The following is a 26,442-nucleotide window of genomic DNA, read 5'->3' as shown; positions in this document are numbered from 1 at the left end:
ATATCCCATGCAGCGTGAAGCGAAAGCTTTAGTTGGCAGAAATCCTTGAACAATTGGAATATCAAGGAGTGATTGAAACTTGTGTGTCTCCGATGAATAACATATTTTTTACTGTAACCAAGCCGGATGGTTTGTACCGTTTGCTTTTGGATTACCGGCATTTAAACTCGCATTGCCGTACCTGTGCATTACAGAATACCCACGGCACTGATTTAGTGGATGGTCTTGTGCGAAAAAAGTTTAAAACCACACTTTACACATCCAACGTTTTTTTGCCCATAACGTGTCTGGTCTAAGTACCCAATGGACCAGTTTTACCAGTGGTGGCAAACAACGGCAATTTAAACGCCTGGCCATGGGCTATAAGAATAGTTCAGGTGTGTTTGCTGCACATATCGTATCTCTATTAGAGTGATCGACCCAGTTGCGTGTTCGTACGTGGATGACATTTATCTCACAGACGACAAAATATGGACGCATCTGTGCCACGCTGACCGCATAATTTGTAATTTTGCGGACTTCGGTTACAAATTTTACTTTGCAAAGTCACACATTGCAGAGTACACAGTGTTGTTCCTGGGTTATGAGCTCAACAATGAAGGTAGAGGATTGGCTCCTCACTTCTTGGAGAAATGCGCACAGCAGTGCGCTCCTACAACACTGAAAAGATTGCAATCCTTGCTGGGATTTTTGAATTTCGGGCGTACATATATTCCCGAATATGCCCAGTGTATCAAGCAATTGTATGCTTTGATACAACCAACCTTTACCAAATCAGGCTGGCTGCCTGAACATTCAGCAATTTTGCAATCTTTGCAGGCTGATTTGCTAGTATCTCAATTCTTACTGACTCGTGATAACCACACCAACCTGGTGATAAGAATCATCCCTGGGGCGGTGGGTTTCACATACCTTACTTTTAACGAAGGTGACACAGTACCTATCGCTTACAAGTCATACTTGTACACCTCGGCTGAAATGCGGTTTTCCACTGTGGAAAAAGTTTTGACAGCAGTGCAAATGGCGATTCTAAAGGAACGCGCACTGTTGCAGGGAAAACGCATGTTGGTTGTTACCCCGTATCCTGCCTTGGAGGCAGGGACGAAGGCCAGTGTACCTAATTCTAAAGCTTTGCACCCACGGTGGATACAATGGGCATCATCATTGACGTCTCCGGATGTCACCTTCATTTTTGACGCCTCCTTACAGTCGCAGGAGTTTTTGCAGTATGAGTTTGTTCATCCTGCTCCGTTGACTATAAAGCCTTTGGAGGATTTCCACTGTATCGTTTACCCTTATGGTTCAGCGCAAGTTGCGCATGAGTCTAAACACACATACGTCTCAGCTTGCGCCATTGTGGTTGGTACAATGGTGAATGGTGAATTCAATTCTGATGTTGTAAATACCCAGACATTAGGGGACTGTACCGTCCGATTGGCAGACCTCCGTGCTCTGATGCTTGCATTAGAGTACACTGATCCTGGTGTGACTACTCTCATAGTGAGTGATTCTTACTACTGTGTCCAGTCTTACAATGAAAACCTGTTCTTTTGGATTTTGTAATGTGATTCCAAGGGTAGCACAATAAAACACAAAATGATCTGGGTTCGAGTGGCTGAACTTAAAAGAGCAGCTACTACTCGTGTATGCAATATATACTCTTGGTCATCAGCGTGTGGGAGTTCACGCTGTTGGCAATAGTTTGGCCCATGAGGCCGCGAAAACAGCAGTTTCGACATATTTGGTTGCAGCAGTTACACGTTCCAAAAGTAAGATTGATGATGACATCTTTTCAGACCAATTTCGCTGCTACCGTTCTTGGGTAAACTCACAGAAAAGCATGTGAATCGACATCTATCTAATAACATCGAACAAACAGGAGGCCTGGATTACTCTCAATCCGGCTTTAGGCCGAAGCACAGTACAGAGTCAACCCTACTGTCAGTCACGGACGATCTGCATATGTATCAGGACAGGGGTTACTCCATTGTCCTGATATTGCTAGACCTGTCGGTAGCTTTCGATACTGTGTCACATAACATCTTGATAGGTCGGCTGGCAAACATCGGTCTTGTGGATAAGGCACTGGCCTGGCTAAGGACCTTTTTATCCAACCGCACCCAATGTGTCACCATGGGTGCATATCGCTCGGTGGAGGTAGAAATTTCTAAGGGGGTGCCACAGGGCTCCTGTCTGAGCCAGACTCTTTTCAACATATATGTGGCACCCCTGGCCAGAATTATGCGAGCTTTTGGTTTCATCCCAGTGTCTTATGCGGATGACACGCAGCTCCTTTTCCCCTTCAAATCTCTCACCGCCGAGGTAAAAACCTCCTTCTCCCAGGGCATGAAGGCTGTGGCTCAGTGGATGTCATCAAACTGCTTACAATGTAATGTAGGGAAGACCGAACTCATGCCGTTCGGGTGGGCTAAAATCCTATGGACTCCGGACTGGTGGCCACAAGATCTCGGACCAGTCCCTGACCACAAACATGTCGTGAAGAACTTAGGAGATCGACTAGACCAGGAGCTCTCGCTGAAGCAGCATAGTAACTACATTGTGGGCTCATGTTTCCATGTGATAGGCCTTCTACGCAAAGTGTTTCCCTTACTCCCTGACTTCATCAGGAAAACATTGGTACAAGCTCTTGTCCTTAGCCGAATCGCACAAGTTACTACTTGTGTAACAATATATCTGTAAGAGACATTAGTTAGTGATAGATTCCTTACCTTAGAATATCCCCAGGCGTCAGACTGGATCCGGAAACTTTTGCGTAGCAATACCCCTGCGCGCCGGTAGGCGTCGTCTGCGGCTCCGCGTCCGTCGTCGTGAGCGCCGGGATGACGTCATCGGAGTACTTAGACGGCGCCCATGCGCGCTGACGTCAGTTCTGACACACAGCTTTTCCGCGCCAGATACGCAGAGCCATGATAGAACTAACACTGGTGCCATGAAACTAGGGCCCTGAAAGGGGATGACCTTAACCCTAGATATCGGTTCGCAGAACGGGGAGGATGGGTGGTCGGTAAGGAATCTATCACTAACTAATGTCTCTTACAGATATATCATTACACAAGTAGTAACTTGTGCATCTGAAAGAGACACGTTAGTGATAGATTCCTTACCTTAGAATAGATACCCCAGCAATACCAACCCCGATGGTGGGTCTGCGAACCAATATCACACCAGAAAGTCCTGGAGGACGGAACGGCCAAAGAAGCCATCCCTCCGGACTTGACTGTCCAGGCAGTAGTGTCTTGCGAACGTGTGCAGCGAGGCCCACGTAGCTGCCTGGCAAATGTCCTGCAGGGGGACGCCTCGGCCCAGGGCAGTCGTCGTTGCCGTGGCCCGAGTGGAGTGAGCCCTCAATCCAGCCGGGGGCTCCTTCTTCGCCATGGAATAACATGCTTGGATACACAAGATGATCCACCTAGAGATGGTCCTCTTGTGTACAGCCTTTCCCTTCTTCGCGCCCACGTAACCAACGAAGAGTTGGTCATCCACCCGGAATTGGCGTGTGCGATCTAGGTAGTAGGAGAGCGCACGTTTTGGATCCAGACGGTGGAGCCTCTCCTCCTCTTTCGAGGGATGCGGAGGCGGAAAGAAGGTGGGCAAAGTGATGGACTGCCCGATGTGGAAGGCCGTGACAACCTTGGGCAGAAAGGAAGGTCGTGTACGTAACACCACCTTGTCAGGATGAACAGACAGGAAAGGTGGAGAAGAAGAAAGAGCCTGGAGCTCACTCACTCTCCTGGCAGAGGTGATGGCAACCAGGAATGCCGTCTTTAGAGTAAGGAGACGAAGAGGACAGTTATGAAGTGGCTCAAAGGGAGCACACATCAGATAGGTGAGAACAAGATTCAAGTCCCACTGGGGCATCACGAAGGGAACAGGAGGGAACATGTGCGTGATGCCCTTCAGGAATCTACTTACAATAGGGGACTTGAATAAAGAAGGCTGGTCTGGTAGCCTCAAGAAGGCGGATAGAGCAGAGAGGTACCCTTTAAGAGTGCCCAGAGCAGAGCCCTGCTGGGCAAGGGAAAGAAGAAAGAGCAGCACTTCCGAAAGGGGTGCAGAGAGAGGATCCACAGCCTTTGCTGTGCACCATGCCACAAATCTGTTCCACCGGCAGGCGTATACCGACTTTGTGGAGGGACGCCTGGCTGCCAGAATGATATCACAGACTTCGGGAGGCAAGTCAAATGGCCTCAACTGCCGCCGCTCAATCTCCAAGCTTGTAGGTGGAGACTGGACAGGTTCGGGTGCAGGACCGTCCCCTGCTGCTGCGACAGAAGGTCCTCCCGAAGAGGCAGACGAATCGGGGGATCGACTGACATGCTGAGTAGCTCGGGATACCAGTATCTTCGTGCCCAGTCCGGAGCCACAAGGATAACCTGGGCCCGGTCGCGCCTCATCTTCTTCAGCACTCTGGGCAGAAGTGGTATAGGCGGAAAGGCGTACAACAGACTGCAGCTCCACTCGCGACGAAAAGCGTCTCCGAGCGAGTGCCGCCTTGGAAATTCCAACGCGCAGAACTGATGACATTGCGCGTTCTCTTCTGTGGCGAATAGATTTAACCAAGGCTCTCCCCACTGCTGAAAGAGACCTTGCGCCACGTCCGAGTTCAGATGCCATTCGTGATCCATCGAGCACCGACGGCTGAGTTTGTCCGCCCTGGCATTCAGAGAGCCTGCCAGGTGTTGAACCACCAGGGTCACGCCCTGATGTTCCAGCCATTGCCATAGGCGCAGAGCCTCCTGGCAGAGGGTCCACGACCCCACCCCGCCTTGTTTGTTGCAGTACCACATGGCGGTGGTGTTGTCGGTGAACACATGCACTACACGTCCCCGGACAGAGGGGAGGAATGCTTTCAGTGCTAGACGAATCGCCCGCAGCTCCAGCAAGTTGATATGGAGCCGGGACTCCGCCGGAGACCAGAGGCCTCTGATCTCCGCCTCTCCCATGTGGCCCCCCCAGCCCTGGAGGGACGCGTCCGTCACAACTACGTGCTCCGGTTGGGGAAGGGAGAGGGATCTGCCACTGGCCCAGTCGCGGTCCGTGAGCCACCACTGCAGTTGTCTCGCAGTGCCCTCTGAGATCAGGACATGATCGGACAGGTTGCCCTGATGCTGGGCCCACTGAAACTTCAGGTCCCACTGCAGAGCCCGCATCCGCCACCTGGCGTGACGCACCAGAAGGATGCAGGAGGCCACCAGTCCCAGAAGCCGCAGCGTCAACCTGACCGAGACTCGGGATAACGGCTGGAAGATGGGAACCAGAGCCTGAATATCCCGAACCCGCTGCTCGGGTGGATAAACCCGAAACTGCGCCGAGTCGAGAACCGCTCCGATGAAGAGGAGCTTTTGAGAGGGACATAGGTGTGACTTCGGCACATTGATGGAGAACCCCAGCAGGTGCAGGAGGTCAGCCGTAGTCTGGAGGTGGCTGACAACTGTCTGGGGCGAGCCCGCCTTCAACAACCAGTCGTCGAGGTAGGGGAAGACTGATACCCCCTGCCTGCGCAGATGAGCTGTGACCACTGCCATCACCTTCGTGAACACCCGTGGGGCGCTGGTAAGGCCGAAGGGGAGCACGGTAAACTGAAAGTGCTCCTGGCCTACCGTGAACCGCAGGTAACGCCGGTGGGCCGGCAGGACGGGGATGTGGAAATAGGCGTCCTGCAAGTCCAACGCTACCATCCAGTCTCCTGGGTCCAGGGCAACCAGGACCTGAGCCAAAGTGAGCATCTTGAACTTCTCCGTCCGGAGGAAGCCGTTGACGTTCCGCAAGTCCAAGATAGGGCGTAGGCCCCCTTTGCCCTTCTTGGGCACCAGAAAGTAGTGGGAGTAACAACCACACCCTACTTCTGGCCCAGGAAAGCGCTCGATGGCCCTCTTGGCCAAGAGGGCCGAAACCTCCTCTTGCAGAAGTTGCAAGTGATCCCCCGACACACGGTGGTATTGAGGTGGCAAGGATGGAGGGGATGCCTCGAAGGGGAGGGAGAAGCCCCTTCGGACAATCTGCAGCACCCACCTGTCCGAAGTGACTGTATGCCAGTGGGAGAGGTGATGGCGAACCCTGCCCCCCACAGGCGTCACATGGGCCTGAAAACTCGGACTAGGAAGGTTTTGAGGCCGGTGCTGCTGAGGGAGGTGTGGACTGGCCTCGCCGCGGGCCCCGACCACCGCCACGGCGGTTCCCACGCCCGCCACCGCGCTGCTGGACATTTTGCGGCGTGTGGCTGGCGGTACGTGGTGGGGCGCCCCTTCCGTGGCCACGAAAGGAGCGAAAGGCACCCGTTTGCTGGCGTGGGGCCGTAAGGCCCAAGGACTTGGCCGTAGCCCTGGAGTCCTTGAAACGTTCCAGCGCATGGTCTGCCTTGTCGCCGAAGAGGCGACGGCCATCAAACGGCATGTCCAGGAGGGTGGCCTGGACATCGGCCGAAAAGTTGGCGGACCTCAACCAGGCGTGGCGTCGAACCGCCACCGTCGTTGTCATCGCCCTGCCCAGTGAGTCCGTTGTATCCAGCCCACACCGGATAGAAAAGCGTGCTGCATCTCGGCCGTCCGCAAGGGCTTGGCTGAGTTTAGCCTGGACCTCCCTCGGGCATCTAGGCAGCACCTCCGCAACCGTGTCCCACAGGGTGTGGGTGTAGCGGCCCAAGAGACAGGCGGGGTTCACAGACCGCAGTCCTAAGCTTACAGACGAGAAAACCTTCTTCCCGAAATGTTCATATCTCTTGGATTCCCTGTCGGGCGGGGCCGACGGGAATGCCTTTTGGGAGTTTGAGGCCTGGATGACCAGACTCTCGGGGGTGGGATGGGTGGACAAAAAGCATGGGTCGCCCGGCGGTAGCGTCTGGCCACGTTCCTGTCCACAGGGGGGCCTGTGGCGGGCTTGGACCAAGTGCCCAGAAGAACGTCACACAAGGCCTCATTGAACGGCAGGAGGGGCTCCGCGGAGCCTGACTGCGGTTTGAGGACCTCAGTGAGGAGATTAGTCCTCACGGCCGCGACGGGGAGCTGAAGGTTTAAGGCCTTAGCTGCCTTCGTCAACACTACGCTGTAAGCAGAACCCGCCTCCGAAGCCACAGTCGGGGCGATGTAAATCCAGTGTCTGGCGAGGTGTCAACACCACTGGCCTCCCCAAGCTCATATGCCCAGTCCTGCTGTGACTGGCAATCATGTGCCAGAGGGTCCTCGGACCCCTCCCAATGCTCCTCGTCACCTGTGTCCTGGAGACCAGGATTAACAGCCAGGGCCTCCTCGTGGAGATAAAATTCTCCAAAGGCCGACGGAATCGGCGCCCAGCGGCGCCCTCCCGACGCCTGAGCAGAACCGCAGGAGGCATTGGGGGCGGCAACCACATCGGCTGCCGGGGACGACACCTGAAGGGACGGCGCCGGCGAGGTCGTAAGGTCGACCGGCGAGGTCCCGGATCCGGAGCCGGATCCAGCGAGGTCTTGCGGCGCCGAGACCGAAGTCGCCAGCGGCGCCGGGGCCGAAGCACCCGACGTCGTCGGGGCCGAAGCGCCCGACCCGGAAGGACCTCCAGACGGAACCGATCGGCCCGAAGGCGCCACGGGAACCGACTGAGGAGGGAGGGCCCTCATGGCCATGAGGTACCTCTCGACCTCCTCCGGCGTCGCGCCGTGCCCAGGGACCCGAAGGTGTGGGGCAGGCGGCGACGCTTGCGACTCCCGCGGAGCCGCGTGGGCGGTGTCGCCCGAGTCCCTGGCCGCATCGTGCAAGCGTCGGGGCGGGTCGGAGGATCGATGACGTCGCTCCGACCTCTCATGCCTCTTACCTGAGGACTTGGAACCAGACGATCGGTGTCCACTTCCGGAGCGTCGATGACTCCGACCTCGCGACCTGTCCCTCGACCTCCCGTGGGACCGGGACCGGGACCTGGAGCGGCGCGGGGCCGACTGCCTCAGTTCAAGACACTTGCGGGACTGCTCCCGCCTAGCCTTCGACGTCAGGGCCCGGCAGTCGGAGCAGGATCGATCGTCGTGGTCGAGGCCTAAGCACTTCAGGCACCGGCGATGGGGGTCCGTGACCGACATGAGTCGGCCGCACTTCGAGCAAGGCTTGAACCCGGGCATCCCTGGCACCGATAGTCGAGAATTCGACAAAAGAGAGAGATCAAAAGGATCAAAAATTTCAGTCAAAAATTGACTGGGGGTAGAGCTTCTTCCGGATCTGCGCTAGTTGGCGCGGAAAAAAGAAGAACTGACGTCAGCGCGCATGGGCGCCGTCTAAGTACTCCGACGACGTCATCCCGGCGCTCACGACGCCGACGACGGACGCGGAGCCGCAGACGACGCCTACCGGCGCGCAGGGGTATTGCTACGCAAAAGTTTCCGGATCCAGTCTGACGCCTGGGGATATTCTAAGGTAAGGAATCTATCACCAACGTGTCTCTTTCAGATGATTACTGTAATGGCCTGCTGTTATCTGCAAATGAGGGAGTATTAGCCAAACTCCAAGTTGTACAGAATACTGCGGCCCGGTTGGTCTTGAACGCCCCTCCTAGATCCGCGTCCAAACCTCTTTTGGACAAACTACATTGGCTGTCGGTCCGGCAAAGGATTAAGTTTAAGACATGCTGCCTAATTCACAAGAGCTTAAACGGATTAGGTCCCGCATACTTAAAAAACAAATTCACACCTTACTCTCCTGCTCGCTCCCTTAGGTCCAGCAACCAGCGTCTACTGTGTGTGCCTTGTGCAAAGAAGGCCAGACATGGAGGCAAAGCTCTATCTGTGGTTGGGCCCTCATTATGGAACAAGCTCCCATTAGCTCTCAGACAATGTCTGGAACATCTGCTGTTTAGGAAGCGGCTTAAAACTTTTCTGTTTCAAAATTAATTCTTTTAAGTTCCCCTCTGACTGTGCTTGTGGTGTTCTTAGGGCGCAGAGATACTCCGCCGGGAGTCGATTCAAGCGCGATATAAACCCGCAAATAAATCAAATAAATCTTGGCAGCAATTGCTGCTACTGAGAAGGGAATTAAATGTCCTACTGGATTTCCTTCAAAGTATTCTTATCATTTAAGTCCTGGTAAAGTTCCTTATGTGAAAATACCGGACGTTGGTGACAGATTGATTCCCAACGCGGACCGCAGGTCCACACTGATTACAGCTGCCCACGAAGGTGTTGCGTCTGCGCATGCAGGCGTTTCGACTACTGTATCTCGGTTACAACAATGTTTCTGGTGGCGGGGACTATACAAACAGACGTGTGATTAGGTCCTTCAATGTGACATTTCTCAGCAGATTAAACCTTCATCTGCTGCGCGTCCGCCCCAGACACAGTTGTACATTTCTAATAGGCCACTTGGTTGTGTTTATTTAGATCACTGCGGTCCTTTTTCCTCTGATAGTGCGTACAAGTAACTCTTAGTTTCAGTTGATTCTTGCACATGCTTTGTTTGCGTTTGGCCGCACCGCAGCACTGATTTGCGAACTGCCATAAGAGACTTGCGTGTCTTTGTAGGAATTTTTGCCTGTGGCACCTTCCATTCGGACCAGGGTCCAGCGTTCGCCTCTAAGGTGTACAAGGATGCCAAGAGTTCACTGGGGGTCCAAGTCAAGTTTTCGTCTCCATACAGGCCTGAGGGTAACAGTGTTGTGGAGCGAATGAACCGTGATTTAAAGCAGTCTTTGACAGCCAGGGTAATAGGTACTGGCAGGAAGTGGCTAGCCCATCTCAATAGCATACAGCGTGCACTTAACAATCTCCCTAGAAGGTCTCTGGTTGGGCGGACCCCATACGAAATGCTCTTTGGTATCAAAATGTCCGTCCCGGACCTTAAAGGTCTAGACCAGGCGGCAGCAGCTGCCCCCTTTGACGTAGATGAACATAGTCATGTTTTACAGAATCTACAAGAGACTAGAGAGTCTTGCAAAGGAACACTTGCACTCCACATCAGATGCTGTGTTGCAGATTCCGGTAGTTGGCTGGCTACCCAGAGTTGGAGAACTGGTTTGAGAAAAGATCGAGAACAAGAAAGAATTTGGTCCCTCATATCGAGCTCCAGTTCCTGTACTTGGCGTGCAGGGCACAAGAACAGTCATTTTACCTCCACTTCCAGGTCGTAAAGAAAAAAGGTACATCTCCATTGACAATGTTAAATTACACAGAGTGGCCGATTCTTCTTAGTATGACACCTGCGGTCTCTTGTCCATCTATACGGAGACATTCTGTTTTGGCTCTGGCTCCTAACACCAGGCCTGATGTTGCCATTGCGATGTCTGCAGTTTCAAGTCCTTTATTGAGTACCCCACCTGATGATCGTCTTGATGATACTGAGTATACTTACCCCACAGACTTATCAATGCCTGATCTACAAACACGTTTGGCAACTGAGTCCAGATTTTCATTTGACACTAACTCTACCACATCGAAGTCCCCTTCAAAAATGTCAGGTTTTGCGACATGGTTTAAAAAACATTTTTTGATTTCTCCTTGGACCAACATTTGGTTGGCACTTTTTTCAATGTTTCTGTTCATGTCAATTGGATTTGTGGTGTATTTTTTCCTTCTTGTAAAAGCACACTACGTTGAAGAGAGAACGTCTATTCGACACATTAATGGAACATTGGCACCCCATTTCTCATCACACAGATTGAAGAGGGACCCGACTTTTGTAAACATTACTGCTTGACCCGTCTTAGATGGGATTGTATGGGATTCTGTTCGATTTCAAATCCATGGTCCCACAGAGGTTATAAATGTCCTGAATCTCCTGAGAGTTTCTATGGGGGATGTGATTAAACAAAATATATGCTCTGATGTTGGGATGTTCAAGCCGTAGAGGCTTTGTTTTCAGATTTGAAATATTATGATGCTTTTGATGCTGAAGATTTATATTTAGATTCGGCGAATTATGGTGATTTGTTTTGTTATCAACACTTTGGCAATCATTACCTGCATAAGGCAAACACCAGAAGGAATAAGGTTAATTATACGCAATGGGAACTTTTTAATCAGTCCAATCCCAATGCATTTTATTTTAAGATGACCGAAACGTCCTCTTCCAAAGTTAGACTTACCAACACAAAATTGTTATATTCCAAGTCCTTTCTTGACCAATTGGCTATTGGGGGCTATGAGCTGTGGAAAGATACTATTGATCTTAAATCTGTTTGGGGTTCTAAAAGTTGACAAGTGCAAGGCACTGAGGCTTTGCATCATGCATGTCTCATCCCGAACCATATGTTGTTTTTTAATTCTATTTCACAAACCACCTGCTTTGAATTGGCAACTACTAAAAAATTAAATGCTCCTTTTCCAGAATTGGAAGAATACCCCAGTTGGGATAATAATACCAGTTTTTCTATCAGAGAATCACAGACCCTATTGCTGAAATCTACTTTTAACATATTCAGTTTGGATTCTAATGGTTGGTTGTTCTGGCACTAAAGTGCAGATTCCTGCCAACATCGTTTTCTGGGTTTAGCCCCTGGCTACACACAGGTTAGGGTGGCTCCCCGTTTTGAGAGTGACCATTCTGTGACTACCTATTCAGTAGGCAAATTATGTCAGAACTGGCTCAAACATTCCACTTTAACGTCAGTTAGGCTTCATTTGTCTAAATTGACTGACGATGTTGATCTAAATGATTTTGACAAGGGCCCTGCTTCCGGTAGATCCAAAAGATGGATATATGCTATTTACAACGAAGTTTGGAAAGTATCCCAGATTGAGGCTGCTTCCCGCCTAAGAGCTATAGATCAAGCAAATTCAGAAAAGGTGTTAGCAGTTCTGGACAACAGCATTAACATGCTTTCTTCCCGCATTTACACATTAGAAAATATTGTTTCATTTGTTGTTGATATTGTGCAAGAAGATGTCTCTGCTTTGTACCATGGTCAAAATCAATTGCGTTCCATTATGCAATTTGCACGGACTTTGCAAACGTTGAAGGCAGGAAAAGTACCTTGGCATTACATAACACATCATCTTTGTTTGTCCTTTTTAACTTGACTGAAAAACTACGTTTTATGTCTATGAAAGATGCAACTTTTTCTAGGTTACATATTGAAAAGTTAGAAACTTTACTGTTTTCTGAGGCCGAAACAAATTCTGCTGTGTGGCTAGTCCATGGGTTAATAACATTACCTTTCCCTTTGTTCAAATGCGAAGCTTGCATGAAGTACTACGCAGTTGGCAGATATGAACCTCTGGGCACCGCTTATCTCAGTGAAGCTTGGTCACTACCTTTTACCTATAGGTGCCTGAGGGAGGGAAAGAAGTTTATTTCAATGGTGAGGATTGCACAACAACACCGGATCACTCAGTGTGTAGGAATATCCAATTGCATGGCTCTTGCAATCAGGACGCGCCTAATTTAGCATGTGTTTTGAAAGGTACACCGACTCCTGCTATCATACCCACTTTCGCATTACTAGCAAACAGTAGTTCTTTACTTTTAAATAATATAGATTGTTGTGGGATGTTACCTGGAATTGCTTACGTTGTTACGGTCTCTGAACGTGTAGTTTGTTGTAAAAACGTAATGTTTCCTCCTCCACATGGGACGCTGGATGTTTCAATCTGGCCGTCGATTCTGACCTTGAAAGCAGAGTTCAACAAGATGAGTCGCATAAGAGCTCTTTTGTCTCAAAAAGAAGTCACCCTCACATCTGCTCGTGAAATATTTGTCCTTCACGAGGCAAACACCGGCACAGAAGTGCATGCTTTATTATATACGGATTTGCCCTTGCATTTCGGAGAATTAATTCACACTATCTTTAATGCTTCCTCCACCAGGGGGGTGGCTCACTTTTTTAAAGTTGTTAGTAGTGGCCTTGTGACTTCTTTTTAAACCATATTTGGTATGTTCCCAGCATTTTTTTTATTCAATCTTTTCCAGCCTGTTTGGTGGGTTTCCCTTAATGCTCGCTCTGGTTGCAGGAGTGCTTCTGTTGCTTTGTTTATTTCAAAATGGATGCAAGTACTGTGTTACAAGACTATCTGCCACGGCTGTTGCTGCTCTGCAACCGAATGTTTGATTATTATGAAGCGCTGCCTATTGCTACATTGAGTGCAGCTTATGGAATATCGTTTCGATTTTCTTTTTTCTCATGCGCCAAGCATGTCTTTCATTGCCTGAGCTGCGATTTCGACTGGGCTCTGGATTTGTGTCTCTGCAATACGGTGTCTCCCAACGCGGATTATGATCAACTGATGAGCCCCTTAGTTGCTTATGTTTTTGCAGCGGCGCATGACTTCTTGGCACGCAGTTATATTGAAGAGAACCCGGGTTGTCCTCTGATGGTACTAGAGGCTCCGGTTATTGAGGGACATTTATGTTCCTTCCCATTACTGAATTGGATGGCTGAAATGTTTTCGGATGAGAACAATGACTTCCTGTTGGAGGCTGTTGCAACGTACCCGTTAAAGTGATTCTTGATTTGAAGTATTTTCAAAATGTGGAGTTTGCTCCAGTTTTTCCACTGTGGCAATTCGAACTTGATTCTGACTCTTGAACTTGAACACTGCGTTCCAAATTTGCCCCCTTCTTATCCATGCTCAGATCAAGGGAGGGTGTCGTGGGGCTGAGCTTTGCATTCACACAGTGTTAGGTTGACATGAGCTTATTAGAAGTTTAAAAAGCAATTTTTTCTTTCTGCTGCCTTTTGCACACGGCACACACTTTATTAATTGTTTAGAGTTTAGCAGAGTGTTTTGCTTCACACAAGAATAACGTGTTTTTCTACATTAGTAGCCTTGCTTGGTAGGCTTAGTCTGAACAGTGAGTGCCGAGGCCTTCAAGGTTATTTCAACACTGTGGTTGTTGTTCGGACTGATCAGTGCACGTTCTAGACATAACACATATGCAGCTGTGGCCACCTCTGATATTGGCTCGTTTAATAATGCACTGCGTAGGTATGATCACACACACTTCCAGACATTCGTATGCTGAGAGCTTGTGCAGAATTTGATGTGATCCACTTCTGCTAAATACCAGAAGTATGGGGCCGCCTATGTAATCCCAAGAGACCTTCTTTAGTTGTAAAATAACCTACTAGCAAGGGAGGGTGAAGGTTATGCTACTTACCAGTATGCATCTGTTCTTGACATGTAGGGCTGTTGACATTCATATCTGTGCATAGATCGCTGCCTAGTGTTGGGTCCGGATGATTACACATTGTTGTCCTGGAAGAGTCTTCGAAGTATCACGAGATAGGTGGCTCCTGCCCTGGATTACAGTGCGCATGGGCATCCTCTCCATCCTCATATTGTTTTTCGCCATTGTGGCAGAGATGGAGTATGATACTGTAAGTGATGTCCATGCTAAAAAGTAATAGTGAATGCTACAGCTGCGACAGGCACCGGGGAGGAGGGTGGGCGATATGAATGTCAGCAGCCCTACATGCCAAGAACAGATGCATACTGGTAAGTAGCATATTCTGTTCGAGGCATGTGGGCTGCTGTATTCATATCTGTGCATAGAATGTATAGCAGTCTCTCCCTTAGCGGTGGTTGCCTGTGCCAGCTGCAGCAGTCTGAAAAAGAGTCTGTTCTACAGCTGCTTGGAGTGTACATCTACGCAGTAGTGTTTGGTAAATGTATGTATGGTAGTCCATGTGGCTGCTCTACATATTGCCTCTAGAGGAATGTTTCCTAGGAAAGCCATGGATGCCCCCATTTTGCGTGTGGAATGCACTCTTGGGGGAACTGTTAAAGTGCGTTTAGCTTTAATGTAACATATTTGGATGCACTTAACTATCCATCTAGCTAAACCATTTTTGGAAATAGGGTTGCCTTTGTGCTGTGGTGAAAAGGCAACAAACAACTGTTTTGTCTTCCTGAAATCTTTAGTCCTGTCTATGTAATATAGGAGAGCCCTCTTACCATCTAGTGTGTGTAGAGCCCTTTCAGGTACTGACTGTGGATTTGGGAAGAACACTGGCAGTTCTATTGTTTTATTGATGTGGAAGTGGGATACCACTTTGGACATGAATTTAGGGTTTGTCCTAAGCACGACCCTATTTGCGTGAATTTGAATGAATGGCTCTTGAATAGTTAGGGCTTGCAGCTCGCTAACTCTCCTAAGCGAAGTAATCGATACGAGAAAAGCCACCTTCCATGTAAAAAATTGTATTTCACACGAGTGTAAAGGCTCAAAAGGATGTCCCATTAGCCTGGTTAAAACATGTTTAGGTTCCAGACAGGTGAAGGTGGGTGTCTTGGGGGGGGGGGGGGGGATCACTCGTTTGAGCCCCTCCATGAATGCTTTAATTGCAGGCACTCTGAATAGAGACAGGTGCTGCCTGTTCTGAAGGTAAGCTGCTATGGCAGCTAAGTGTATCCTTATGATGTATAGGCTAGATTGCAGTGATGTAGGTGCAAAAGATAGCATATGATATTTTGAATTGACGCGTCTAGTGGGTTTATGTCGTTGTTGTTACAATAAATGACAAAACGTTTCCACTTTGCCGCATAGCATGCTCTTGTTGTAGGTTTTCTTGCCTCCTTGATAATGTTCATGCAGTCAGGAGGTAAGTTTAGGTAGCCAAACTCTAGGACTTCAGGAGCCAGATTGCAAGGTTCAACTGCTGCGGATCTGGGTGCTGAATGTCTCCATGGCTCTGCGTTAAGAGACTGGGTGTTAGTTGTAGTCTTTGATGAGGCACCACGGAAAGTTCTAGGAACGTGGTGTACCACGGTTGCCTCGCCCATGTTGGAGCAACCAGGATTAGCGTCATTGAATGCTGGCGCAGTTTGCGTGCCACTAGCGGTATCAACAGTGCTGGTGGAAAAGTGTAGGCAAATTTGCCTGACCAGTTCATCCATATTGCATTGCCCTGAGACTGCGGGTGTGGGAACCTTGCGGCGAAGTACTGGCATTTTGCACTTTCATTTGTGGCGAACAGGTCTATCTCTGGTTGTCCCCACTGTTGGAAGTATGGTTGTAGCACTGTGGGATGAATCTCCCACACGTGCACTTGTTGGCTGTGTCTGCTGAGCAGATCCGCTATTTGATTGTCCTTGCCTGGGAGGTGTTCGGCCATGAGAAAAATGTTTCTTTAAATGGCCCACTTCCACACGCTCTGAGCTAGATGTGACAGCTGTGGAGAGTGTGCTCCTCCCAGTTTCTGTAGTTAGTACACATTACAGTCATGTTGTCGGTCCGGATCAACACGGTTTTGTTGCGCAGATGTACTTTGAAAGCTTTCCTTGCCATAAAAATTGCCATCAGCTCCAGTAGGTTGATGTGCATTTTTTTCTGCTGCGTGGTCCATAAGCCCTGCACTGTGTGTTGGAGGACATGGGCTCCCCACCCTATCAGGGATGCGTCCGTCGTCAACACTATTTGTGGTACAGGCTCTTGGAACAGTCGTCCCTTGCAAAGATTTTGTGGATTACACCAATGCAGAGAGTTGTATGCACGACTGGTCACCAAAACTAGACCGTTCAATTGTCCTTGAGCCTGGTTCCACTGCCGTGCTAGGCACTCCTGCAGCGGACGCATGTGAAGTCTTGCGTGAGGGACTATGAAAACGCATGAGGCCATCATGCCTATCAGCTGCATAAACACTAGGGCTGGGAGCGAGTGTTGTGGCTTGAACCTTTGGATCAGCGTCTGTATGCTGTTTATTCTGGCAGAATTTGGCTGTGCTTTTGCTGCCAGATTGTCTATTGTCGCTCCCAGGTACTGCTGTACGTGGGAAGGCTGAAGATGGGACTTGTTGTAGTTTAGGAAGAAACCTAAACTGTGCAGGAGGTGAATAGTGCGTGACATGTGGCTGGCACATTGCTGGGCTGACTGTGCTTGTATTATCCAGTCGTCCAGATATGGATAGACATGAATATGCTGTCTTCTTAGATGTGCAGCTACTGTCGCTAGGCACTTGGTGAACACCCTTGGGGCTGTTGTTACCCCAAAAGGAAGGACTTTGAATTGGTAGTGCTGATTTTGTATTGTAAACCTGAGATATTTCCTGTGTGCCGGGTGTATTGGTATATAGAAATATGCGTCTTTGAGGTCTAGTGTTGCGAGGAAGTCTCCTTGACGCAACAGTGGTAATACCTGCTGTAGAGTGATCATGTGGAAATGCTCTGATAAGATGTATTAGTTTAGGGGCCTGAGGTCCAAAATTGGTCTGAGAGACCGGTCCTTCTTGGGGATTAGGAAGTACAGAGAGTACACCCCTGTACCCTGGTGTTCTAAGGGTACTAGTTCTATGGCCCCTTTTTGTAGCATGCTGATGACTTCTTACTGCAATAAGTGTAGGTGTTCTGCGGACATAGGACGGTGTCTTGGGGGTATGTTGGGTGGTGTGGAGATTAATTCTAGGCAATAGCCATGCTGTATAATTTGCCTCACCAACCTGTCTGTAGTTATCTTTTTCCAGACTGGCAGGAACTGCTGTAATCTTCCCCCGACAGCCGTTACATGGTCTGGGGGTAGTGACAAGAAGTCACTTTTTGGTATTGGTAGAGGATCTGGTGTTGTTATTCCCTCGTCCTCTACCTTTGGTGTTATTGCCACGGTATCCACCTCTACTGTTTTTGTTGTAGGTGTTTTGCGTGTTGCCTTTGTTGTATGAGGTTTGCTGTGTCGAGCCTCCTCTTGCAGCTCCTCTGTTGCCGGAGCGACGAAAGGAGCCGCCTCTGTATTGTTGTGACTGCAAGGCTCCCATAGACTTGGCTGTCTCGGTATCCTTCTTCATTTTGTCTAATATTGTGTCCACATCAGGATCAAATTAAAAAAATCAGAGTTTACAGGTTGATTAAGTAAAGTGCTTTGAACCTCATTCTTAAACCCAGAGATGCGTAGCCACGCATGTCTTCTGAGCATGACACTGGTATTGATAGCCCTGGCTGCTGTGTCTGCTGCATCTAAGGCACATTTGATGGAGGCGTTAGATATTAGCTTTCCCTCTTGTATTAGGAACTCTGCCTGTTCCTTATAAAGGTCAGGTAGATGCTGGAGAATTTGCTCTAGTGTGTCATAGTGTGCCCTGTCATACTGTCATGTGGCGGTTTTCCGCCGTTCCGGGCGCAACAACACACATACGGGAATACTCACTTCCGGCTGGTAGTGACGTCCCGGTCTAGTCCTCCGGCCAATCCTTTCACTTCCGGGGGACTACGCATAAAGGAGAGAAGCACCTCCGGATCGGTGCTTCTGATTACGGATTTGTGCACAGAGCCCAGCAGACGGCAGCGGATTGTTCTGTCCTTTGTTATCCTGACAGTTCCACGGCACGACGAGTCACAGTAACGACTTCCCTAACCTGCATGCGTTACGTGGCTTTTTCTGGCCGCTTGTTTTCAACAGCGTGGGTTGTGCTGACCTGTGCTTCCCCGAGCCCTTAGAGCACAGACTTCCTTGCGGGGCTTTCATGGTTGCTTGCACCGGTTGCTGAGTACTAAAAGCGGCGTGTTCCGTTTTTTTCCTTTGGGATCTGGATTAACCCTTCCCTGGCTGCCGCGCAGGAGCGCTGCTGCATTCACTGTTAGTAAGCGCAGGAGCGCTGTGACAGTCATTACTTGTTTTTCTTTTCCTTACTTCTGGCATATGCGCAGGAGCGCACTAGTGACCTGACGCAAGAAGCGTAGGAACACTGCTGAACTCTTGCATGTGCCGCAGGAGCGTTGCTCAAACATGCACTGGGCCGCGCTATAGCGCTTACCCTGGAGTCTTAGTATTGGTCACTTACGCGCAGGAGCGCCTTCTTTTGTTTGTGTATACTTAGTGCTTCTTGCGCAGGAGCGCTTTCGTTCATTTCTATTCCAAGGCACCTGGACGCTACGTTGCTGACCTCATCCTTGTTTCGGCACGAGTGTGTCTTGGTAAGTACCGGGGCCAGGGGCTCCTTCCTGCATGTGTGTTGTGGGGTGTTCTAGCGCAGGAATAGTACCACGTCCTAACCTGGTCTTCTTTCATTTCCTCAGCTGGCCAAGACCCTACCCTACGTCCCATCCACCAAGGCCACTCCTCTAGCTTAATTGGCCCCCATCCCTGGATCCATCCAATCCGTAACGGGTGTTATTCCCCGTAGGGGTTGTTTGGGAGCAGGGGCGGTGGTTCCTGTCGTCTCTGCAGAATCGCTTCGCAAGCCCCAGTGCTTTAAATGGGCCGGTACTCACCGGTACTGAGTACCGGCACTTCTACATTTTCGGCCCTTGAGTACCGGAACTTTTCCTTTTATTAAAGAGAGTACCGGTACTCATGGGCAAGCCAAGCTCCGTGAAATTTAGCATATACAAGAAGGAAGCGCGGCACAACTGACGAGTTGGTCAGTTTTCGTGAAGCACTCTCTGATCGACTGCTTATCTCCCCTCCCTCTGGCATAGCAGAATACGGTAGCATTTGTTTGGAGCCCGATAAAGGAGGAAGGTGGTGATAGATAGTGACGCTGTAGCCGGTGGGAATAAAGGCTTAGTAATGTGGGCAGACTCTTCATCGGACTCCACACAAATGCTGCCGTATTCTGCTATGCCAGCGGGAGGGGAGATTAGCAGTCGATCAGAGAGTGCTTCACGAAAACTGACCAACTCGTCAGTTGTGCCGCGCTTCCTTCTTGTATATGCTAAATTTCACTCGATTTGGAAAAGCAAAACCTTTGATCTGTTGCAGGCCCCCCTGGCCCTTGTCCTGACAAATGGTTTGTGTTTATTGCTTCGTTTGCATTTGAAAGGAGCGTATGTGCCTGCATTTGGTAGTTTTATTTGGCTGAATCCATTTCTCAGGACATAAACACAGGGATGTAAACTTGCTGAAAGAAACAAACTACGACAGCGCTGCTGTGGGCTTTAGGAAAAGGACTACTGGATGCTTGTCATTTGCACTGGTGGATTTTAGCAATTGCATATTTATTAACACAAGACACTGGCTATGTGGAGAAAAGAAACAAAACACACGCCTCACTTCACAATACTAGTGTTAATGCTGGTGCATTGCTACTACACGAGCACATGTTCAAATGTATGTAAAACACGGCATCATTGAGAAGTTTCAAATCGGTGAATGATGTCACATCATGATCAAACAGGCACAATTATCCACCATGGCTAAACACATATAAAATGGGATGTGTGTTCGACCGCATCAGACTCCAGTTTAGCTGAGTATCCCGGCTGAGATTTGGAGGTCAACAAAAAAAAATTGCTAGTTGAACTGAATATGTATTGAATAGTGCTTAAAATCTAATGGAGGCACGTCATCGATAGGACTGATGAGCGAGCAGCCCCCAGCCTAGGATGCAGATTTCTGTCACCCCTTCTGCTAGCTACACTGTGAGGATTTCCTGCTCGCCCAGCACGTCGAGATAGAATCAAACACGAAGAGCTTATTAAGAGAAATTCCCAAAATGCAAGTCCCCGGAGAGTCGTGGCACATTTGAGACATTGTCTTTTGTCATGTTCGTTCAATGTAAAGGGTGCAGGGGGCATTACAACCAGAAGCAACATTTTTTTTTCAGTAAGAAATACTCTGAGATGAAATTAAGAGTGAAGTTTGCTTTGTGGGAAAAGAGGTTGTGTTCAGAAGAACAGCAATAATTCTCTGTGAGTGAACCAGCAAATAGGTTTGCTTCATTTGTGGGTCAAGTGCGTTGCCTTAAGCAAATGTTTTGTTATTTGTTGGGTAATTGATCGTAAAGCCTAATTCTCTAGTTGAAGAGAAACTAACCACTTTACCTCAATAATGATCAAACCCTACTACAGAGCACTTTGTGAATTGTCTTTCTCCGACCACAGAATATCCTAAGTTCTCTAAGACCATGAGTTGGCTGTCTGTACATTAAAGCTCTAGAACTCACAAGGCCACCTGATCTAGGAAATAACCTAGCATTTTAAACCAAAGTCTTTTGGATTTTCTAAAGTAGTATTTTATTGGCCTAAATTTTGTACTTCGTTTTTGTGAACTTTTTCAGTAGAAGAAGCTTCACTGATAATTTGGCCAAGGTGCTGCATCTCTTTGGTCCCCAAAATTCCCATGTGATTTGCCCGGAGATTGTGAAAACCGAGTGCTGTAGCCCAACAGGATTATTTTTGGCATCCACTCTTTTTCTTCTGAGAAGGCAGAGACACTGCAGTCTAAGGGGCGACCCTGTAAAAGGACAATTACTCCGGTTTAATCTGCTTTCCTCACTTTTTCTGGGTTTTGTGAGTAGACTTAGCTGCTGTGAAGATTTTTGGTCTATGTAGTGAAACGTAATCAAATTCTTCTCAGGCTAGATTAGAAGCAAATTTGCATTCAGCTGAATGCATGTTTTGCATCTCAGTATAATTCTGCACATCTGCTCATCAATTGAATCTCTCTCAAATTAAATGTGTGCCTCTGGCCGGGTCCCTTAGCATTTTCAGTAGCCCCACCCCATAGCCCCGCCCCAAACTCCGCCCCCTAGTCCATATCTCAATTTGGTGAGTACCTACACTTATTTTTTTCCATTTAAAGCACTGGCAAGCCCAGGTGAGTCTTGTGGGGCGCCTGACACATACCTGGCCAACAGGGCTTCTGTATTTGAAATTCTCCATATGTTAGCTGCTTGAGCAGCTACCCTTTTGCCTGAAGCCTCAAAAATCTTAAATTCCTTGACTGGAGGCGGAGCCTCGCCAGAAGTTATCGAATTAGCACGTTTACGTGCATTGGATACTACCAAAGAGTCTAAAGGCAGCTGTCCCTTAATGTATGTAGGGTCCACTGGTGCTGGCCTATATTTTCTCTCTATTCTGGGGTTAATGACCCGTGCCCTGGTTGATTCTTTAAATATGTCCCCTGCATGTTTAAGCACCCCTTTTAACATTGGCAATGTTTTGACTGTTTTCTCCGAAGTGTTGAAAGTGTCAAAGAGGAAGTCTTCGTCAATGGGATCTGCATGCATCTCCACATGGTGATTGTATGCTGCTCTTTCGATCAATGAATTGAAAGCAGCTGTGTCCTCTGTAGGCGAAGTCTTAACAGGGTATGCAGTATTGTCTGGAATTGGCTGAGAGTCTCCAGGATCTACATGGTCAGACCATGGTTAATTTTGGATGTCCTGGTCATTGTCCACCGGATAATTGTACAGTTCATTATCCTCACACTCCCCATACTCATCAGTGCGTGTGGGAGAATATGTATAAGTCTCTTGCACATATGGTCTGATAGGCTCAAAGAGAATTGGAGATGTAGAAGTGTCTCTTTTCTTTTTGAGTGGTATGTTATAGGATTCAGAGTAAGTGTCTGGTTTCCTTTTTAATAGTGTAACTTTGCCAGTATCGGGGTCAACATACAGTTTTGACTGTTCATCTGTTGACGGCTCCTGCTCTTCAGGTGCTTTAGCTCTTTCCCCCGTGTAACGAGGTGCCCGAGTTGACCAGTGTACAGGGGGACGGCAAGGACATGGACTGGTGGACATGTACTGATTCCCTTCATCCTTCCCCACAGGACGAACAGTGCTCGTGGCACGCACTTGCGGAAGAAAAGCAGACCGGCCCCTTTAAATGGCCATGTGTCTCGGACGATGGCCCCTCCCACAATGATGTGTACTTCACAGGATTGGTTAAGAAGCCGGATGTCCAGGTAGAGGTGTGTGACATCACCGGAGGAGGAGAGAGCAGGACGGAGGAGTCGAGGAAGACGAACCGGCGAGACCACGGAGCTTTGGACGCCGAGCCAGGACGAGAAGCAGACGTGCCCCAGGAAGAAGCAGACGTACTACGGACTGAAGCAGACGTGCCAGGAGGCCAACGGGACCGCGTTGCGCCATGCCACACTCCCGAGGGAGGAGTGTAGCTCCGACAGGTACGGGACAAGTTTACGAGCTGGGTGGGGAGAAGGGGACTGTTCCCGCGTACAATACCCTCAGCTTCTAGTGAACCCGCACCCCCCTGAACCCTGTATTTATTTATTTATTTATTTTGAAAGTTTTATATAGCGCGAACAAGATCCTTGCGGATATCAGAGCGCTTTACATAGGAAGTACAAGGGGGAGCATAGTCAGAACAGGTAATACAGTAAGAACACATAGTATGAATGATACAAAAGTGGCTACAAAGCCAACCTGTATATGAGATGCAATGAAATAGCTTAGGATGGGAGATGGGATTGGGAGTGGCCGCGTTGTGGGGGAGGGGAATTATAACAATGCATTACGAGTATTCAGAGTAAAGCTAGGAGTGGATTGCAATAGTAGGCAGACATTCTTTCACATATGAGGTAGTATTCCGTGCATCAAACATGATCAGAATATAGTTAAAAGTAAAAATGATACAAAATAGGCAGGCATTCTATCACAAGATGGTGTAGATAAGTAGCTGAGCCAAGTGCTCAGCAGTTGTGATCAATCTAGAATGTGTAAATACCCTTTCCTCACTACGTTTCACTAAGTCGGCAAGGCTAAGCACTAAAGGTGTCCCTCACTTCCCCTGTGTCCCCAAGTATAAGAACGAGGACAGAAAGTAATTGGTCCTTTCCTTGTTTTTTCTCTTTCCGGTCATAGTGAGAATTGCCTCCCTCGAAAAGCCCCGACCCCGGGCAAGACGGTCCTTGGATATGCGGCTGACCCAGTAGGCACCACGGACCCAGCAGAGTTCGCCAAAGAAAGACTGACTTTACGAAAAAAGAAACTGTACATGAAAATAAAACCCGCTTTGCCCAAACCTCGTGTCCAGCCCATTACTGACTCCCCTTTACACCCCGATATTGCCTTTTTTGTTTGTGTCGGTTCGAATCTGGTTTTAGGTTCGACCGCTCTTGGCCTCACGTGTGTCGGAAGTCCGAATTTGATTGGTTCGAGAGACTTCTGTGTTTCAACAGTCTTTTTATTCTGTATGAACTTTTTTGGAGCCGTAATTGTTATCGAACCGACTGTTCTCAGTTGTTCGATAACCACTTTTTGGCCTTGTGTCGTCTTCGGAGCTTGCTGCTTCGGAGCGATGTTTTGCTGCCTCGGCTCGACGGACCCTTTCGGTTTGATCTTTGCCTTCGGTTCGAGTGTCTTTGTGTGCCCCGGCCTTGGTTTGTCGACTTTGTTTCGTTTCGACAACCGTCTTCTGTACGAGTCCTTTGTTTGTGTTGCTTGGTGTCGACATCGATCTTGTTGGTTCGACGGCCTTTAGCTTAAACGTGGACATGGGTGTACTGGCTCTCGGCTCGACAACCCTTGTATGCAACCCAGCCGGGTCGACAACCTTTTTCTTTTTGGTCGACTCCGATGGATCCACACTTCTCGGTCCGAAGACTGTGAAGTCTATTAGTTTTGGTTTCTGTTTTGGTTCCATCACTTTTGGTTTTGATTTTACCAAGCTTTGGTAATGTTGCACCGATGGCTCTTGTGTTATATTCTTAGCCGGGCTTAATTGCGGGGCTATAGAATCGATGTCATGATCTTGGCTAAGGCCTTCCGGCGATGCCTCGACCTGAGCCTCCGGAAGCGTACCAGTAAATGTATTGGGCTCCGTACTCACGGTTGGCCCAGTGTCCTCGCCGGAGTCGTCCTCGACGGCTCCGATGCCTGGATCGTCGTCCCCTACCTCGACGAGGTCTTCGTCGTCGATGTAGTAGTTGGAGTCATGTTCTGACCCCTGTTCCGACTGCTGATCTGAGTCCTCAGCTTAGACGACCTCTTCGTCGTCCTCAAAGATATTCTCTGGCTCAGGCGCTGACTTCTGCATTGTCTGCCTCGCTGCTCGTCGAACCGGAAGTGTCTTTTTCGATCGAAATTGAGCACAAGCTAAGCAGTCGGCTTCATTGTGTTCTGGAGATAAACACTTGTTACACACCGGGTGTTTATCTATGTGTGGGTATTTAGAGTTACAGTTGGGGCATCTTTTCAATGGACTTCGTTCCATGGACCAATCGGTCCCTTGGTGACGAAAAGGCTACGTGGCCCGATTCGACGTCCTGAGTATAAAACAACAGGAATAAAGTTGTCGGCTCCGATCGAATAACAATATCGACAACCCTGAAGGCCTTCAGAAACTTCTAATCGATTCCGAACTCCTAGTTACGAAAGTACATCTGAACCCAATGGCGGAAAAAAACAATCTGAGGATGGAGAGGATGCCCATGGGCACTGTAGTCCAGGGGAGGAGCCACCTATCTCGTGATACTTCGAAGACTCTTCCAGGACAACAATGTGAAATCATCCGGACCCAACACTAGGCGGCGATCTATGCACAGATATGAATTCAGCAGCCCACATGCCTCGAACATATAGGTATTTAGTTAACCTGTTTCCGTTTAGCATTATAACATGCTTTCTGCCTTTGTATTTTATGGAATAGTAAATATGCTGACAATCTTGTTTCTAATAATATTTCTGCTTGTATTAGCTAAGGTGCTGCGCATGAGAACACAGCGTTAGAAATAAATATTTCAAACTTGCTTGTGTCTCTTTTTACTCCCTGTTTTGCACTGGTATTAGAGTATAATGAAAGAGTGTTCTTGTTTTTCACATTGGCTGAGGTAACCTAAGTCGCATGTTCTGGGTTGTCTAATCATTGGTATTTTTGCTATAGGATGAAGAGCCAATGTGAAACTGATGCTAGTCTGGTAGGGGAGGTTGGGTACTAAGGTGAGTTTTGGCACACCCTGCTTCACTAAGGTCCCAAGTCTCTGTGCACAGTTCTGTGTAGGAGCAGAATCCCTGCAACAACAACATGTGATGACAGTCCCCATATGTCTTGAAGCCCGGCATCCCTACTGCACCAGGAGTCGATCGACTCATAATATGGAGACAAAAGGCCGCGAAAAAACTCACTGAGTAAAATCGCCACCACACAACAATCTGTCACATAGAATACTTATGTTAAAGATAAAGATGTGAATGGCACAAAGGGGATGACATTGAGAACATGGATTTGCACATACTCCTGGCATTTTTTATGTTTGGTCTCTATCATGCACCAAAATGGGAATGAGCATAACAGAAATACTAAAATATGCATTTATAATGTTGTGTGTTGTCTCTCTTTGTCTTTTTATATTTCACAGATGGAGGATAACACATAAATGGTAAATTATCTGTTAAATACACATGAGGAGCATCTACTCTGCCCTTTGTTCACTGACAGGAATATTGACTCCCATCTCTGCACTCTGGATGACCTTTGCCCTGAAGAAAGTCCAGGACCTACACGGCCTACCCAGGACTGAAACATGTTGGCACTAGGGTCATAGGACCATACTACTCCCATTGACCCAATTTGTAAGATTTTTTTAACAACCCTGACAGACCCAAGAATAAAGGGAAACCAGGGGTCTGCCTGAGGTTTTTTAATCTTTAATCCCTCTGTTTTTCACTTATCATAAGAGCTCCCAACACTGTGGTTGAGCCCACCCCGACCTGTACGAGTCGGGGTGACCCGATGATGAAGCATGACACCACTAGGGTGTCTGAGGGTAACTAAACAAAAAGTGTTTTCCATCCTCCCCTTCAGGTTGAGTTAGGTGTATCCTTACGCTAGATACTTCCCTCTTTTTTACAGTTAGACAT

The 26,442-nt window shown here is 48.6% G+C and overlaps 1 protein-coding gene across 2 annotated transcripts in view; it reads right to left on the bottom strand.

Moving 5' to 3' along the window:
* ARHGEF11 (Rho guanine nucleotide exchange factor 11) overlaps positions 1 to 26,442 on the bottom strand; it is a 1,046,032-nt gene that overhangs the window by 547,463 nt on the left and 472,127 nt on the right. The gene's annotated exons all lie outside the window — the stretch shown is intronic.

The sequence above is a fragment of the Lissotriton vulgaris genome, chromosome 12 (assembly GCF_964263255.1).
Source record: "Lissotriton vulgaris chromosome 12, aLisVul1.2, whole genome shotgun sequence".
NCBI classification, from domain to species: domain Eukaryota; kingdom Metazoa; phylum Chordata; class Amphibia; order Caudata; family Salamandridae; genus Lissotriton; species Lissotriton vulgaris.
The sequence above is the reverse complement of the archived record's forward strand: the minus strand, read 5'-3'. Positions and strand labels throughout refer to the sequence as shown.